Source organism: Chelonoidis abingdonii, chromosome 5, assembly GCF_003597395.2.
Source record: "Chelonoidis abingdonii isolate Lonesome George chromosome 5, CheloAbing_2.0, whole genome shotgun sequence".
NCBI classification, from domain to species: Eukaryota; Metazoa; Chordata; order Testudines; family Testudinidae; genus Chelonoidis; species Chelonoidis abingdonii.
This window is the reverse complement of record NC_133773.1, coordinates 11,058,774-11,065,483: the sequence shown is the minus strand read 5'-3', so window position 1 is coordinate 11,065,483 and position 6,710 is coordinate 11,058,774.

The following is a 6,710-nucleotide window of genomic DNA, read 5'->3' as shown; positions in this document are numbered from 1 at the left end:
TCTCAGGTTTTTCTGCAGTTTCATACTGGAGTTCTGAGCAGTCATACTGCTCTCTTACATACAGTGCAACTCCCCCACTTTTTCTGCCCTGTCTGTTCTTCCTGAACAGTTTATATACATCCATTACAGTACTCCAGTCATGTGAGTTATCCCACCAAGTCTCTGTTATTCCAATCACATCATAGTTCCTTGACTGTGCCAGGACTTCCAGTTCTCCCTGCTTGTTTCACAGGCTTCTTGCATTTGTGTTTAGGCACTTAAGATAAGTCACTGATTGTCCCACTTTCTCAGCCTGAGACAGGAGTCCTCCCCTCTTCCACTCTCCTGTTCATGCTTCCTCCTGGTATCCCATTTCCCCACTTACCTCAGGGCTTTGGTCTCCTTCCCTCGGTGAACCTAGTTTAAAGCCCTCCTCACTAGGTTAGCCAGCCTGCTTGTGAAGATGCTCTTCCCTCTCTTCGTTAGGTGGAGCCTGTCTCTGCCTAGCACTCCTCCTTCTTGGAACACCATCCCATGGTCGAACAATCCAAAGCCTTCTCTCCGACACCACCTGCATAGCCATTCGTTGATTTCCAGGATTCGACGGTTTCTACCTGGGCCTTTTCCTTGCACAGGGAGGATGGACGAGGATGGCTCTGAGATCCATTGGCTCAAAAAAAAAATAAATCGGAGTGGACAGAGACCAAGCCTGGGAAACATCAGCCAGACTGGTGAAAGCTGAGTGAGACTGAAAACAGGGGTAAACACAGGACCAGGTGAGCAGCCTTAATTACAGCAGCAGCAACAAATCAGCTGTAGATAGCTAAGGGCATGTAAGCACTTGGTCAAGTCTGACAGTGTCTCATCTGGTGAAATCCTGGTCCCACTGAAGGTAATAGGAGTTCTCCCATTACTCATCTGTTTTAAGACTCAAAAGGACCATTATGATTTTACACTGACCTCCTGCATAGCACAAGGCCAGAGGATGTCATGCAACAATTCCTGCATCAAGCTCATAACTTCTGGTTGAGCTAAAGCACATCTTTTAGACAGAGAATCCCATCTTATCTTACCCCCTGTGGCTAACAGGTCCAGCTCAGTTGTGTCTAGATCTCCATGCAAGGATGAAATATTGTTCTTCCACTGGGCCACACAGTAAGCCTTGCCCTAACGATTTCCCCAAATACAGTCACAATCAGGGCCGTCCTTAGCCATAGGCAGAACAGGCAGCTGCCTAGGGCACCACTAGGTCTAGGGGCACTGCTCTGCTGGGAGCTTGGACAGACGGGAAGCAGTGGAGCATGTAAGAGCAGGGCTGCTGGGTCCTAGAGAGAGCCAAATGCCGCACAGTCTGAGGGAGGGGATTGGCTGCTGGGGTCTCTGGGAAGGGATGGGGAAAGGAACTCATCTGTAGGGTGAGCAGATGTCCCGATTTTATCGGGACAGTCCCGATTTTTGAGTTTTTTTTCTTATATAGGCTCCTATTCCCCCCACTCCCATCCTGATTTTTCACACTTGCTGTCTGGTCACTCTAGGTGGGGGTAATTGGTACCTATATGAGACAAAGCCCCAAATATCAGGACTGGCCCTATAAAATCAGGATATCTGGATCTGGTCACCCTAGCTATGGAGCGCGTCTCTCCCCCAGGCTGGCAGCAATCCATCTCATCCGGGGGGGAGCTGCAAAGGGCAGGATGAGCTGCTGTGGCTCCATGGGTGCCCCATCTCTGAGATCAGATGCTGTGCTAACTTCACCATGGTCTGTTGGGCTGGCAGTGGTGCCCATTGGCATGTGATCAGACCTAAGGGTTTGCTGGTGCTGTTGCCACTCTGCACCCAAAGAGGTGTATTTTGGGGTCCTGCAGTTTTCCACCTATCTCCTCCTCTACTGCAGCTGTTGGACCAGCAGGCCGGGGGTGAGCCAAGCATGAAAGCAGTGCTGTGTTGCCATTTAGATTGTCAGGTAACAAATTTGTTTGCCAAAAATGCTTGCTAAGAATCTTGAATTCAATTTCAATATTTTTTTTTTTAAAAAAAATCAATATCTTAGCCAAAAACAGAAAATTAAGTTGTTGACAATTGTGTGTGACAACTTATTTGTGTTTGGTATGGGAAAGGGAGTGGGCCAGTTTTCATCAGAGAAACAAAAAATGTTGACTGACTTTCCTATAGCCCTGTTACTGCTAAATAGAGCCCTCCAACAACTGTAATATGCTCATCTCCTTACTAATGTATAGAGCAGGGATCGGCAACCTACGGCACATGTGTCAAAGGTGGCATGCGAGCTGATTTTTGATGACACGCAGTGGTGGGCTGAATGGCTCAGCCCACCGCTGCTCTGGGATTCCGGCTGCTGCCCCATTGCCACTCGGGGTCCCAGCCAGCCCCACTCAGCACCCGCTGCTGGCCTGGAGATCCCCAAGGAACCCCAGGCTGGCAGCAGGCTGAGCAGGCCGGCGGCTGAGACCCCAGCTGAGCCACTCAACCCGCTGTCGGCCTGGGGTTCCATTCACTCAGCTGGCAACGGGCTGAGCGGGATTAAATTCAACGAAATAGGAAAACAAGAGCAACTAATGACAAAGTGCAAGAACCTAGAGCAGTGGTCCCCAACCTTTTTCGTCTGGCGGGTGCCAGACGAAGGACCGTGGTGGTGGATGAGCATCCGCCGAAATGCTGCCGAAATTCGGCGGCAAGCAGTGTCATCCAGAGGCGTTGGCGCCAAAATGCCGCCGAATTTCGGCAACATTTTGGCAGATGCTCGTCCTCTGGCCAGTATGCGGGTGCACTGAGAAGCCCCTGTGGGCACCCATGGCGCCCGCAGGCACCACGTTGTGGACCCCTGACCTAGAGAGCCTCCTGAAGCACGTGATCATTTTGATTTAAATGGACTTGAACTGTATGAAGAATTAAGTTGTTGCCACATGCAAAATCAATCATGGACATTGTACAGTTTATTCATACCAGCAAACTTGCCACCCATATTCTACTGACAATTCCTGTAACAGTAGCAGGAGAACGGAGTTTCTCAAAACTAAAGCTCATTAAAAACTATCTCTGCTCTACAATGAGTCAGGAACAGTTGACTGGTCTTGCTCTTCTTACAGTCGAACAAGACATCACTTTGTCTTTGTCATACAATGACATTATTACTGATTTTGCAGCCAAAAAAGCCAGAAAGATCGCTTTTAATTAAAAACTAATCCTTGTTTCAATACTTCTTCATAGAAATTTCCAATAAAATGTTGACAAATTAAAAAAATTATATTATTTGCATCATTCTGTCAAATCAGAATTTTTTCTATAGTGCTACTTCTTTAGTGCTAGTCCATCAGCATTACAGTGTGCTTAATTAAGTTAAACTGGTTTTAATAACATGCCTGCGGCAAGTTTTCCAATAGTGTAAGCTTATGTTTGTGTTGCTCAGAGCAAGACAGGCACAGGGGCACCAGTTTAATAATCCTGCCTAGGGCACCATAAATCCTAAGGACAGCCCTGTTCACAATGTGAACCCCTGGATTTTCCCTATCTGAAGAACCTTCCCATTCACAGGCACACGCTCTCCTTCTATACTAGTCACTGACTGCACGGACTAAAAGTGGAGCCATGCTGAAAGCTGTAAAGCTACTGAGGACGGAATAAAATCCCCTTTATCATTCTGCTGGCAGGCATAATCTGATTTGCTGGTCAGCAGAAAAGGTTTATTTATCTGTTTAGTTTCTCTAGACCAGTGGCTCTCAACCTTTCCAGACTACTGAACCCCTTTCAGGAGTCTGATTTCTCTTGTTTACCTCAAGTTTCACCTCACTTAAAAACGACTTGCTCACAAAATCAGATATAAAAATACAAAAGTGTCACAACACACTGTGACTGAAAAATCATGTTACTCTATGATTATAAGATAAATCAATTGGAATATAAATATCGTACTTGTATATAGCGCAGTATAAACAAGTCATTGTCTGTATGAAATTGTAGTTTGCACTGACTTCGCTAATGCTTTTTATGTAGCCCGATGTAAAACTAGGCAAATATCTAGATGAGTTGATGTACCTCCTGGAAGACCTTTGCGTACCCCAGGGGTACATGTACCCCAGGTTGAGAACCACTGCTCTAGGTGTCCAAGTCGATACACAACAGCAAGCCTGCCATTCGTCTTTCTCCTTAACTACTGCTCCAGAAAATAAGTTATTTCTGGATCAGTTACAAACATACATTGAGATGCCTTTAGGATTTCATCAGACTAATGTATAGGTATTTAGTACAAAGAACTTAAAAGATACATTACAGAATGTCAGCATATTTTCTTGCCAATTATGCTTGGCATAAAAGTTGTTCCTTCAAGACAATAACAGACCCAGCAAGTCTATACACTTCCTCCTGGCAGGACCAATCTGCTTCCCAGTCAGAATAACCTGAAATGTATGTTACAGTCTGAAATCTCACCCTAAAAGAGAAGTCCCATAGAAAATACTGCACAAAACAAACTCCTGCTGGCCTAGGCACGCTGGGCTAGATAAGATGTAGAAAAGCCCCATCGGATTATTTCTGTGTTCCTCTCTTAAATAGACTGTACCCCAAGGCATCAATCTTGTGGGTGAAAAAGCCCTTGCTAATATCTTGTTTGAATCTCCTCTTTAGAAGTTTAGCTTTATCTCCCTGGGTTTTACTCTCCATCCCGAGCAATAAACAGGTTCTTGCTAAGGTCTCAGCTTCATTTTTAATGTTAACTTCTCAAAGCTTTTTCTTATGCATGTGCTTAGCTGGAGATAATACTTAAGCTAATTAAAGTCTGGACAGCAGTGAGTGATGGTCGAGGAAAGGACCTAATTGTAATGCTAGATTGAAATTCTTGTTACACTGCGCAGCAGCAACAAAAGTGGCCAATAAGTAAAAGTGGCCAATAGGGTGCTGGTTTGTATCAAGAGGCGTGCATTACAGAGGGCCAAAGAAGTGTTATTACTGGGTTGTTTGATCATTCCCATGGGACCGGCCTCAGACAGATAGGTCAAACCACATTTTAGTAGGGAGACTCTCTCATGGCCATCCCTCCTCTCCTCCCATTCACAGTTACACAAACCACCTCCTTTCCCATTCATAATCCCACGGCATCCCTGGGTCAGCTATAAATAATTGCTTAGCGGGGAAGGTAATATTGAGAAAGCATTTAAGGCCATATTTTCCAAAGTGTCCAGCACCCATAATCCATGCCCCATGACTTGTTCTTGACAGAGTCAACCCATCTGCTCCCAATGGGCTTTTACAGTAGAATTAAGTTAACTGTTGCCTAATGTTAAACATTATCTCACCCCTCTTATTCTCTGCCACAAGTGTAAAACAATAATAAAACTCTTCCTGAAAGCAGCATTTCAGAGCAAGCAGTCAACTTCAATTTAATTCAGTCACAAGAAGGCTCATAAAAGACATTGCATACTTTCTCCAGGCATAATTGCTTCCACACTTCAGTCCACCATGATACCAAGTTAGATATATATATTCAGGAATGAAACTTTTTTCCTTGTTTAACTTTTAAAACCAATATTCAAACACTGAAATGCTTGGGGAGAAAAACCTGCTTTTAAAATCCATTTGTAATCTGGAATAAAAATACTACAGACCCTGCCTTTATTACAAAAATACACAGCTCTGCTGAGAATGACTTCTTATCCTTTGGAGCCAGTATATATTGGAGAAAATCTTCAAAAGTGCCTAAATCTCATTTTCAAAAGTCACTTAGGAGCCTTTGTCTTACTGAACGTCAATGGGACTTAGGTGCTTTTGAACATTTAACCACTCCCGTTAAGCAACTATATGGTCTTGATTCTCCTTTTTGTGCTGGGTAATTACTTTTCAAATGTTCAGTGAATGGGGACCAAATCTGGTCACAATCTACAGCCCGCCCACTTGCTGGAGAGCAAGTCTTTCCCCTTAGAAGTATACACCGCATCCATTGTTTCACTGTTGATGGCTGTAAAGTAAGGCTGCATTTTGGAAGCAAATGAACTAGCACAAAACATTTTTCATATCATATTGAGATAGGACAACTAAATTAGCAAATACCCATTGGGCTTGCGGGGGTGGGGAGATTTGGGCCAGTGTTACATTGGAGACAAATTTCACAACTATTATTCCAGCATGTGGACAAACTCATCATTTGGTGTGTGACTTTAGCAGACTTATGGGCTTTGAGGAATGTTATAAAAGGTTACTCACCTTGTGCAGTAGCTGGGGTTCTTCGAGATGTGTCCCCCTATGGGCACTCCAGTTCAGGTACACATGTACCCCCACCTGCTTTTGATCGGAGATTTTTGGTAGCAGTGCCCCTTCAGCCATACACCCTACACATCCTCATGGCCCGTACCAAGAATAGAGAGGGCTACATGGGCAAACAGCCCTCACTTCCTTCTCAACCGCCTGCAGCCAGAAATGGAGCATGGACCAGGCTCGCTTTACTTCCCCATTTGATTTTTTTCCTGGACTTTTCATGTCTGTTTTACATTGATGAAATCAGTTCTTACAGCAGAATGCAGGCAAACCCATTTTTCGGTTTCTCACTTTAAGCTAGTTTATTGAGCCATGGGCTGTTTCCAGGCCTGCTTTATTGTAACTATTCTTGTTGAGGCCTGACCAATAAAGAGGCTGCTCATTCTGACAGCTTTGTTTTTTAATCCATGGTTGAAATGCCTTCTCAAAGCTTTGATTCACATTCTCCTTACACTAATAGCATGAAATAT